The sequence below is a fragment of the Maniola hyperantus genome, chromosome 8 (assembly GCF_902806685.2).
Source record: "Maniola hyperantus chromosome 8, iAphHyp1.2, whole genome shotgun sequence".
Classification (NCBI taxonomy): Eukaryota; Metazoa; Arthropoda; class Insecta; order Lepidoptera; family Nymphalidae; genus Maniola; species Maniola hyperantus.
In genome coordinates, this window is record NC_048543.1 from 14,714,855 (window position 1) to 14,727,602 (window position 12,748).

Consider the following 12,748-nt stretch of genomic DNA (forward strand, 5'->3'; position numbering starts at 1 on the left):
AATTTGTCAACATAAACAATAAACATTTTTTTTAAAGAATATTAGCCATGTTAAATGACTAATATTCCCCTTTCCTCTCCAACTAAGCGTCAGGCTTGTGCTAGGAGCTACGTACGACAATAGTGCAACGGGCGGGGTTTGAACCGTCAACTTTTCGGTTTTCAGTCCACTCCGTTACCGGTTGAGCTATTGAGGCTATAATATATGTAGCATAGGTATATTGTATTGAAGGCAAGTTCACCTTCGGTAGAACGCACACCCACAGAGTTGAGTGTAGTTGAGCGTAGCATCTTTTTAATCTGGAACTTTTATAGGTGAGCTATATGCCAGCCCTAATTTAACACACTAAATTAACATCAAACTATGATTTAATCTAAAAGTATAACAATTTGAGAGAATCACTAACTTTAATTAAATACACTTTTGCTTTAACGTGCAGTGATGCGTCATTGAATTGCCCATCAGTGCGTCGACTGAAATACGTTTACTCTTGCACCGACTCTCTAAAACTAAAATGACAGGAGTAAATTTGTATAGGTACCTTTTATAATACTCGCTGCAGAAAATTCTAAATCTAGATTTGAACATGTTATTTTAGCGATTATGTGCAAGATAATTAGCCATATTATCACACTTCTTTAACATTTTACGATACCGTGTAGAAACCAAAGGGGTGTGGGTTAAATAAAAACTGCCATACCCCTTCCAGGTTAGCCCGCTTCCATCTTAGACTGCATCATCACTTACCACTAGGTGAGATTTCAGTCAAGGGCTAGGTAACTTGTATCTGAATAAATAAATAATTTTTTAGTACCTACCTACTGTATCTGTGACTCCGTATGTAAATAAATAGGTAAATAAATAAATAAAACGTTTTTTTTCAATCAACTAGTTACACACATACATGGGTTTGATCTTGAACAATTAGTGCTTAATATTAAGAATGTTACAAGATCAAGAACTAGCTATCCTAGCTAGATTTTTAGATCTGTGTTAAGGATAGCCAGCCCTCTCCCTCGGTTATCTAAAAAGTAAATAAATACATTTTTTGCAGAAAGTTGTTGATCTGTAACGTTTTACATTTAAATAAACGTATGAACCTAGATTGTTGCAAAGGAAAACTATGGATGTGTGTGTGTGTGTGTGTGTGTGTGTGTGTGTGTGTGTGTGTGTGTGTGTGTGTGTGAGTGTAAATGTGTAGGGGTAAGTAAGAAAGTGTCTAAAATCTAACTGAAATTAAGTAATGTTGTGTAAGTAAATTAAAATAATAAATAAATAAATTATATTTATTTCTATTCACTTGTATGTATGCGTCGGCCCTTAAACGGCGCTATAAATAGCGGCAATGAGTTAACCATGCGACGCTGAAGCCCAAGGTCAATGCCGATGATGCTATGCTGTTAACCATTTTCCTTACCAAAAACTTGAACGATTAAATAAACTGTACATAAGTAGGTATACGTCCAAATTTCTGAAAAATTACTTTAGAGAGTTAGGTACATAGGCTTACTTTAGAGAGTACCTACCTATTTATGATTGAAACATGACACATATTTTTTTAGCCATAATTAGTATAATTTTGACGACCTCCCTGGCGCAGTGGTGAGCGCTGTGGTCTTAATAGTGGGAGGTCCCGGGTTCGAATCCTGGCAGGGGTTTGGAATTTTATAATTTCTAAATTTCTGGTCTGGTCTGGTGGGAGGCTTCGGCCGTGGCTAGTTACCACCCTACCGGCAAAGCCGTGCCGCCAAGCGATTTAGCGTTCCGGTACGATGCCGTGTAGAAGCCAAAGGGGTATGGGTTTTATAAAAACTGCCATACCCCTTCCAGGTTAGCCCGCTATCATCTTAGACTGCATCATCACTTACCACCAGGTGAGATTGCAGTCAAGGGCTAACTTGTATCTGAATAAAAAAAAATAAAAAAATTGGTTTATAAATGACGTCCGCGACTGCATCTGCATGGATTTGGGTTTTCAAAAGTCCCGTGGAAACTGGCATCTCATTGATTTTCCCGGATAAAAAGCAGTCTTCATCCGTCTCCATCTGTTTTGATGCAAGCTATCCGTATACCAAATAGATGATACCTGCAACTTTGTCCTGTGGATTGAAGTTTACTAAAATTCCCGTGGGAACTCTTTGATTTTTCAGGACGAAAATAACCTTGTCATTTCTCGGGATGTAGGCTATCTGTCCCAAAGGACAAAATCGGTTAAATGCATGGGTAGTGAATAGTCAGAAAGACAGATATACCTACAGTCTTTCAAATTAATAATATTAAGTATTTGAATGAACATCGTAGGTTGGTCGCTTTAAAAAGTAGACCTTAATTTTTATTTTTTTCTAATTTATAGTTATTTATTAATTATTTTTTCTAGCTTATTTGTAAAAACTTCGGTGCAAATTGTAATCATTTATTTATTTATTTATTTATTTTATTTATTTTATATCTAATTAGAACGGCAGTGCCACTTACACTAACTAGATGATTAATAATAAATTTAAATACAAATGATAATAGTTTTACTTTTCAAGATTAAATTCCCAAATTAGGTACTTGTACGATTCTGCAAGTGTAAGCGCTATCAAAACCTTATCAGCCATCGCATTCTCTGATAACATTGTAAACACTTGATACGAAATGCCGATTTGATCCCCACACACTGTTTGATCATTTTTACAGTAACTAAGTGCTTAACTTTTTAAGAGTGTTTAGATAGAAGTTAGTATTCTATTTTTAAAAAATACGATGATTTTCTTGATGAGTCGTTATAAGTTATTGTGAAGGTAGCTGAAAGTTATTGATGGTGATAGAGTAAACTGTGATGGTGACCCGCTAGACGTTTTGGTATGTGGACCTTTTGATACTAGACGTTTTAGGACACTGAACATTGTGGGACTGTAGTAAGAGAACACTGGGCACTTTAGCATACTAAGTAGACACTAGACATTGTCAGCTGGAACCATATTTTTTGGTGTTTGATCAATCTATAATATAAAAATGAATCACTAAATGTGTTGCTCATCGCAAATCTCGAGAACAGCTGAACCGATTTCGCCAATTCTTTTTTTATAATATTCCTTGAAGTACGAGGATGGTTCTTACGGAGACAAAAATTTAAAAAATTTGAATCGACTGTTAGGCGGAACCTGGTTCGCCAGGGCAGCTAGTTTCTAATAATTTTATTACCAAAAACTACGTACACCTTATTATTAAGAGATTCGGGAATAGTGATCGCAATGGTGATCATCAAAGTGTTCACAAAACTAGGGAGAACAATTCTAATGATAGAAACGCATCTATATGACTCTTGCGTATGGGAATTACTTAAAAATGTATCGATTTTCATTAAAATATCCGTATATGTTCCGCTACATTGCTGCCGCGACTTTGCTGCCTAGCTCGGAATGTAATGTCATATAAGCTTATAGAGATTGTATGGGGACCAGTAGTGCCGCGACAGGACTGTGACAGCTGGTGTCAGCACTGTTGCGGCAGCGCTGCTGCGTGCAGCGTAGTTCGGAATCATACCTTAAGAATCACGGAATCACGGAATATTTTTCTACTCCGTGCTAAGAATCAAAGGCTAAGGGTTAAGCCTCAAAGGCTCAAGCCAAAACAAGTGGTTTGGTTGTGTTGTTAATTCTGTTTTACTTGTGCCAGAATCAGCAGCCACTCCTGGACGTGGTTCGGGAGAGGGCGCGGGTGCTGTGCAGCGGCGCAGACGCGGCGAGTGGCGAGCGTGTCGAGCACAGGACCAGGGACCTGGTCGCCGACTGGAATGTAGCTTTGGAAGGTGAGATCATGTCTAAGGAGCTAAGGTTCAGGGGAAGTAATCAGAGTCACGATAGCCTAATGGCGAGGATTTATAAAGCTATTTTTTTTTGGGTTCTCTATTATACAGGATGTAACTAGAACGCTGGCAAAAACGAAGCCAGGTGATAGTATGATGATTACTGATATGATACCACAAAAAATGCGATAAAAATGTAAAAATGTTTCCAGTATTTGTTGGTGTAGGCCACTCGGAGTCAATGCCGCGTCGTAGGCGGGGCATTGACCCGAGTTTTGCACGCTACACATTGTGGGTTTGAAAAATACTAAAACTACAAAATAACGCAAATGGTTATTGGTATTGGATTGTGTTTCGATAGTATAACAATAACGCTAACTTTTTGCTAGCGTTCTGTACTTACCTCATTTAGGAAATCATCTAGGTACCAAAAAAATCCATCTATCATAATAATATTATATAATATCTCCGAGAAAAGTGATCGATCTCTATCAACAATTTCTTTAAATCAACAACATAATGGGGACGATTCTCTTCTCTTGTACACAATCTCTAAATTAAACTAAATTAACAGGTCTAAATCTAGTGCTATCCTTTTCCCCAAGCAACATTATGAAAGGGACAGCAATAGATTTAGACGTGCCATTTTAGTTTAGTTTCGAGATTGTGTTCAACGGAATTAGCCACATTGACTGATTCCATTTCGGTTCTTCAATCCACGAATAAGTTGAAGGTTACAGCAAATGTTTGGCCAATTTAACCAAAGATGAGCTTCTCCAGGTCTAGGAGAGCGCGCGGTAGAGGCAGACAACCAGCTCCAACGTTGGAACCAACTGTTGGACACACAGAGAAGCCTTGGCTCGGCGGTCACAGCGATTGGCGACCGTCTTCGTCAACTGGACACCAACCCTTCCACGCGAAGACGTGCGTTGGACACAAGGCATGCCCTACAGGTACTTGATTTTATTGTACCTATAAAAATGTCCTGAGAGAACCCTTAAATAAATTCCATCATTATCATATCAGCCTGCAGACGTCCACTGTTGACCATAGGCCTTTCCTAGTGAGTGTCATCACACCCTGTCCTCAGCTTTCCTCTTCCAGCCGCTTCCTGCCATCCTCTTTATGTCGTCAGTCCATCATGCTGGAGGGCGCCCCACGCTATACTTTCTGCAAGTTCTACGTGGTCTCTACTCCAGGACTTTTTGCTCCAAAGGCCTTCGTCATTAACCACTGCCACTTCACATAAGTTATGAATATGACATCACAGTGTGGCGTATTCCGAAAGTGATAAACATCGGTTTTAAGAATGACATTTCATTTTTGTAGAGCGTTGTCTCTGTCACTCATACCCATAGATGCTTTGTCGGTTTCAACGACCGAGACAGTGCTCTACAAATTTGCTGTCTCCTTCTAAAGATTCATCACTTTTGGCCGCGTACTGTACACAATCTCTAAACTAAATTAAAATGACACGTCTAAATCTATTGCTATCCCTTTCATAATGTTGCTTGTGGAAAATGATAGCACTAGATTTAGACCTGTTAATTTAGTTTAGTTTAGAGATTGTGTACAACGGAATTAGTCACATTATCATAGTAAATTCAAGAAATATTTTCAATTGTGCAGGAGCTACAAAGCGAAGTGTCAGGCCTGGAAGAGACGAAAGACGATCTGCTGGAGCACGCGGACTTCGTCGTGTCTCTGCTCAAGCCTAACTCCAAAGAAGCCGCTGTTGACACCGAGAAGAACGTCAAGGAGCTAGTAGAAGCTTATGAGAAGTGAGTACTTGTGGTGTGGCATGAAAAGGTAGTAGTGTTTGTCTATGGTTGTAGAAATTTAATAATAATAATAGTAAACATTTATTTTCAGATATTTCATCCATAATTTGTTAGTAACAGTAGACCTTATTAATTAGCTATGTTAGTAACTTAATTAGACTACAGTTAATATTAATTTAAATCATATTAATCTAAATATATAAAAGGAAAAGGTGACTGACTGACTGACTGACTGATCTATCAACGCACAGCTCAAACTACTGGACGGATTGGGCTGAAATTTGCCATGCAGATAGCTATTATGACGTAGACATCAGCTAAGAAAGGATTTTTGAAAATTCAATCCCTAAGGGGGTGCAATAGGGGTTTGAAATTTGTGTAGTCCACGCGGACGAAGTCGCGAGCATAAGTAAGCTATTCATATACCTGGGTGTTCATGTGCATGTACACCCAGTGCTTCATGAAAGAATTTGCTGTGAGGTTTGAAATGATATCCGAAAGGGGAGGGCAAGAATTTAGACTGACTTAGAAATCTTTTTCTTATCCCATATCTTCCTTTACGATAGAAGAAAAATCCGTGGTTTGAAGCCTTCAAACATATTAATTTGTGTCATGGGTATTTCGTGAGTCCAGAAAAATCTGTCACCTAAATTGGCTTGGGTCTGTTTTTTTTTTAAAACCTGCAATGCTTTTATTTCATGTAGGGTGTTAATCCATACTAATATTATAATTAATGCGAAAGTGTGTCTGTCTGTCTGTCTGCCACGGCTCAACCGTTCAACCGATTTTGACGAAATTTGGTACAGATATAGCTTGCATCCCGAGGAAGGATATATGCGACTATGCCGGAAAATCAAAGAGATCCACGAGATTTTCAAAAACCTAAATCCACGCGGACGAAGTCGCGGGCATCATCTAGTTTATTATACTTTGTTGCTTCTAATTTTAAATAATTATGGTTCCCTATTATAACTGCCATGTTTTTTCCAAGCTATCTCATATTACCGTATTAGGTACCCCTATAGTTTTTAACTATTAATATTTACTTATTTTAATTTTGTATATTTTTGTTTGTGTGCTTTGGGTTTTTACCTTAAATAAAGAAACTTATTATTATTATTATTATAGTGTATAGGAGCTTTTTTTAGTTGGTAGTACTTTCTCGTATCCTACAGGACTAAATACATTTTGGTCTAGGATAACTTAAGGTAAGTTACAGGTCGGTAGGAGATCGAGAAACTATGGTAAGTGATCGAAAATAAGAAAATATATTCATATTTTTGTTATAGCCGTGTAAAAAAACTAGTTTAAGAATTGAGCTTCTGGCAAATAGGATTTTCGAAGCTGCGAAAACGCGACTTTTTCTATTTCCGTGAATTTAGCCTAGATATAGGTATGTACCTATTGGCAATATCCGGTTTAGCGAACTACGTCCGATGCTGAAAACTGATTTTTCGATAGAAATAACTGTAAATTTTTCCTAAATATAGCACCGAATGCTTGGATTGGCTAAAATCAACACGACTATTAAAACTTCGGTTTTAATCGGGATTCTATTGCGTTTTATAGGTTCGTTCATAGTTCTGTCTGAAGCCAGTACCTACCTAAATTTCATAAAATAACTTTGATTGCAACTTTTTTTTGACAGTATGCAAGTTGCTCGATCCGAGACTATATTACACTTACAGAGTTACAGCCGCACTCAGAGTTGCTTAATCGTTAATTAAGGCATTCCTTATCCATACTAATTAATGCCTTAAGTAACGATTAAGCGACTCTGAGTACGGCTGGTAGTCCAAATGAGTTAGCGGTCGGTTATGATTATGTGCAGAATCCATTAAAGCTATCGTCTCCTAGAAAGCATAAAAATATTATACGTACCTATCTTATACCTAGGCACTTTTTTTATTTTTTATTTTTATTACGTATCTTATACCTATCTACTTTTTTTTCACGCAATATATTCAAGTTGGATTCAAGTAGGTTCTTTCTACAGTAAAAATCAATATTGTCTTTCCCGTATACCTACCTATCTACTCGTTTTTATCTCGACGCTAACAAAGTAAATCGATGACTACACGAATCGATTGTTGGCGAGTTTTTACGAGAATTGAACGAGGTCCTCCATTGTTAGGTGTACAAGTAAAGAGCACTTCTTGAAGTCACGTACAGTACCGCTACCACTGCGAAAATGTTCTTTAGGCGCCTATTACACTGTCAATATTATCAGTAATATTGAGGCAACATTGATGGTATTGAAGTATTGCAATCATTGAAATAAATGCCTATAAGTAGAGGTTATTCCTAACAAAATTGAAGCTCTACGAAGCTGTCAAAATTAATACAGTATGCGGCCGTAAGTAATGTACATCGGCCTTTAGAATGACATTTCGGCTTTGTAGAGCGCTGTCTCTGTCACTCATACCTATATGCCGTTTTGTCGGTCTCAACGACAGGGACAACGCTCTACAAATCTGCTGTGTCCTTCTAAAGGTCGATGTTCATTACTTTTGGCCGCGTACTGTACCTACCTGCAAAACTAGGCAACAAGTTATGAGCAAAAACGTGTTCATCATCGTCTCAATTCTCAACCCCTCGCCGGTGCACTACAGAGCACGGGTCTCCTCTCAGTGGGTGTATGAGTAGGGTTTAGGTTATAAAATCCACCACGCTCGCTCTGTTGTTAAAATTAACATACATTTGAGCAAGTTAACGAGAACTCTCAGGCATGCAATCTTCCTCACAATGTTTTCGTTGGTCAAGAAAAATTCAATTTCTGTAAAGTTAGAAATGCGTGCCCGGGATCGAACCCTCGGACTCCGATTAGGCTTGAACCCTGGATCCCCCAAATAGTAGGCTGATGTCTTAACTTCCACCCCTTTTTTGTCGAGTTGCAGCCCCCACATTTTTTTTGGACTGGTCTTGTGCGTAGTACCTACGTACTACCTACAGAGGTCGTAGATCGTAACTATATTGACATGACTATAAGGACATGCTTGAAATCCTACAATACCAGAATCACGATACGCTATTGATGGTGTAACATCCCCTTTAATAATAACATGCTGTGATAACAATGTCTCCATAGCTTTATAACATCAGGAATGTAAGTTGTTTAATGTTTTTTAAGTCTGTTTTGAAAACTTCACGACTTGCAGCGAAATTCTTGAAGGTACCTAACTACCTAGAGTTTTTAATTTGATTTAATAATTGAGTTCTCGCAAGTTTTATACGCAAAAAGTATAACAACTACCTACATGCAATATGTATGTTTGATACGGTCTACCTAAGAATGCAAGGTAATTACTTGAAAATATAGAAAATAGATTCCAAGATAAGTAGGTACCTATCTAAAATTAAGAGACCTAAGTTTAAAAAAAAGTGTATAAAAAATTATGTAGGTACCTACCTAATAGTAGGATTCAATTTCATCAAAAACTTGAATAATTAAGTAGGTACTTTAATTCAAATTAAAAAAAATAAGTAACTACGAAGAATTCAATTTACCTAATAAAAATAAAATGATCTAAGTATTTTAAAATTTGTAATTTAATAATCGAAACTAGATAGAGAAATACGACGCCGGGAGAAAAGTTCAAATTAAAAAAAATAAGTAACTGCGAAGAATTCAATTTACCTAATAAAAATAAAATGATCTAAGTATTTTAAAATTTGTAATTTAATAATCGAAACTAGATAAAGAAATACGACGCCCGGGAGAAAAGGTCTAAAGGTCTATTCGTATTTTAGATTTAAGTTTATTAAAAGTTATTTGTTAACCATCGAATCTTAAATATTTATATTGCAATATTTAACGCGTACAGTCCTAGTTCATAAAAAAATGTGAATCATTGATCTACACTAATATTATAAAGAGGAAAACTTTGTTTGTTTGTTTGTTTGTTTGTTTGTTTGTTTGTTTGTTTGTTTGTTTGTTTGTTTGTTTGTTTGTTTGTTTGTTTGTTTGTTTGTACTGAATAGGCTCAAAAACTACTGGACCGATTTTAAAAATTCTTTCACCATTCGAAAGCTACATTATCCACGAGTAACATAGGCTATATTTTATTTTGGAAAAAAATAGGGTTCCGTAAGATATTTGGGTTTTTCGGACACAAGGTGTAAAAAATCAACCAGAAAAGTTACTTATTTTGCGTACGCTGCCTAAACTATAAAAGATAGAACCATAAAATGTTCTAATTAATTGTAGATCTTATAAATATCTACAAAAAAGTCCGCGACACACTATACCCATCTATGTCGAGTGAGGCACAGCAACCATTTTTTTATTTAAAAATCTTGAATTTTTTTGGACTACATTTAAAACGCGTTTATTTTACTCATGCTATTAATCCTTATCAAAATAAATGATTTCATCACTAAGAACAGTTTATGGAGATAATATTTGGTCTTTGAATGATTAAAATTGGACGTTTGGTTTTGAAGTTATGGCGAAATTAAAATATTACGATTTCTGCTGCACGGCCCGTTGTCTACACTAATATTATAAAGAGGAAAACTTTGTTTGTTTGTTTGTTTGTTTGTTTGTTTGTTTGTTTGTACTGAATAGGCTCAAAAACTACTGGACCGATTTTAAAAATTCTTTCACCATTCGAAAGCTACATTATCCACGAGTAACATCTACACTAATATTATAAAGAGGAAAACTTTGTTTGTTTGTTGTTTGTTTTGTTTGTTTGTTTGTTTGTTTGTACTGAATAGGCTCAAAAACTACTGGACCGATTTTAAAAATTCTTTCACCATTCGAAAGCTACATTATCCACGCGTAACATAGGCTATATTTTATTTTGGAAAAAAATAGGGTTCCGTAAGATATTTGGGTTTTTCGGACACAAGGTGTAAAAAATCAACCAGAAAAGTTACTTATTTTGCGTACGCTGCCTAAACTATAAAAGATAGAACCATAAAATGTTCTAATTAATTGTAGATCTTATAAATATCTACAAAAAAGTCCGCGACACACTATACCCATCTATGTCGAGTGAGGCACAGCAACCATTTTTTTATTTAAAAATCTTGAATTTTTTTTGGACTACATTTAACGCGTTTATTTTTACTCATGCTATTAATCCTTATCAAAATAAATGATTTCATCACTAAGAACAGTTTATGGAGATAATATTTGGTCTTTGAATGATTAAAATTGGACGTTTGGTTTTGAAGTTATGGCGAAATTAAAATATTACGATTTCTGCTGCACGGCCCGTTGTATTATATAAAGAGGTAATGTCGTTAAGGTTTGTTTGTAGGGGGTAATCTTTAGAACTACTGAACCGATTTTAAAAATTCTTTCACCAGTAGAAAGCTACATTATTCCTGAGTGACATAGGCTATACGGGATCTTTAAAAACCTAAATCTACGCGGGCGAAGCCGCGGGGATCAGCTAGTATTATATAAAGAGTAATGTCGTTAAGTTTGTTTGTAGGGGGTAATCTTTAGAACTACTGAACCGATTTTAAAAATTCTTTCACCAGTAGAAAGCTACATTATTCCTGAGTGACATAGGCTATACGGGATCTTTAAAAACCTAAATCTACGCGGGCGAAGCCGCGGGGATCAGCTATATTATATAAAGAGGTAATGTCGTTAAGTTTGTTTGTAGGGGGTAATCTTTAGAACTACTGAACCGATTTTAAAAATTCTTTCACCAGTAGAAAGCTACATTATTCCTGAGTGACATAGGCTATACGGGATCTTTAAAAACCTAAATCTACGCGGGCGAAGCCGCGGGGATCAGCTAGTATTATATAAAGAGGTAATGTCGTTAAGTTTGTTTGTAGGGGGTAATCTTTAGAACTACTGAACCGATTTTAAAAATTCTTTCACCAGTAGAAAGCTACATTATTCCTGAGTGACATAGGCTATACGGGATCTTTAAAAACCTAAATCTACGCGGGCGAAGCCGCGGGGATCAGCTAGTATAAGATATAATAGTGAAGACGTAAAAATGAATGTTAAATCCGGAAGCAATTTTTTTTTAAATCTTGGCAAAGACACCTCGTTAGTCTTAATTTCTTGCATAATAACACCAAATAGTTCTTCGCAATTCTTATTACAATGGCATAGAGTTCAAAATATTACGATAACATTTTTTCAGGATAAAAATGATTTTGAAAGAATGGCGACTGAAATGCTGGTAGGTAAGGTAAACCGTTATTGATGGGATGTTGACGTTTTCTTCAGGTTTTTGCCGACTTTACTTCAATTTGAAATGTTTCATCATCATCATCATCAACCGATAGACACTGCTGGCAGAGGGGGATTAAATGTCGAGAGCGCCCTAGGCAAGCATCTCATAGGCGCCCCTCTGGCAGCCATATTAAAAAAATACTAACGAACTTTGAAAGAACGATGAATCGTATATATATGATTCCGCGACATGTTGAGATGGCAATCGGGTTGGTGATTATACTAAGTGAACGAGTGAAAATTTCACAAGATTTTGCTTAGAAACCCAACTCTGCAATATGATCGCACGCGCCCCTTCGTAATCTCGCGCCCCTAGGCACGTGCCTAGTTTGCCTTAGGCATAATCCGCAACTGACTGCTGGACATAGGTCTCTTCCACGCGCCACGGTATTTCGCCGCCTGAATCCAGCGGCTCCATTCGACTCGTCTGATGTCGTCCGTCCACCCCCCGATTGCCATCTTGACATGTCGCGAACTAAACTTATATTCGTATTTGGGTTTCGAAATACTCTTTCCTTCGCAAATTCGTTCAGCAACTTTGACGACAAGAAACGCTTATTAAAATTCTATAGGGGCAGGGCAGCTTGACCAGTTTATTGCCCATTCAATACATTTCCTTCGAGACGTTTTCGAAATTGAACCTTATGCCAACGACATAGGGGCTCTATAGCCAAATACAAAAAGCAGGGTCCAGGTTGCACGGTGAATTAAATGTGCTCACATTTAGGGTTGTCAAAATGGTGTTTTTTTCAAAGTATTTTTAAATTCTAATTGACCTTTTCTCCCTGTGTCGTATTTCTCATTACTGAAGGACTTTTCCCTTTTATTTTTTTTCCATATTACTACTTACTACATAATCATAAGAGATTTCTTGATATAATATTATTAGCACGATCAGGAGTTGGTTTAATAAAAGAGGTTTTTCAAAGGAGGTTACATCGAATTATAATTCTAATAACAAAGGAG

The 12,748-nt window shown here is 36.7% G+C and overlaps 1 long non-coding RNA gene and 1 pseudogene across 1 annotated transcript in view; one reads left to right on the top strand and one right to left on the bottom strand.

The window, feature by feature from the left end:
- Positions 1 to 12,748, bottom strand: part of LOC138402650 (uncharacterized) — a 123,883-nt gene that overhangs the window by 110,613 nt on the left and 522 nt on the right. The gene's annotated exons all lie outside the window — the stretch shown is intronic.
- The window catches only part of LOC117984832 (muscle-specific protein 300 kDa-like), a 162,859-nt pseudogene that overhangs the window by 69,543 nt on the left and 80,568 nt on the right, over positions 1 to 12,748 (top strand).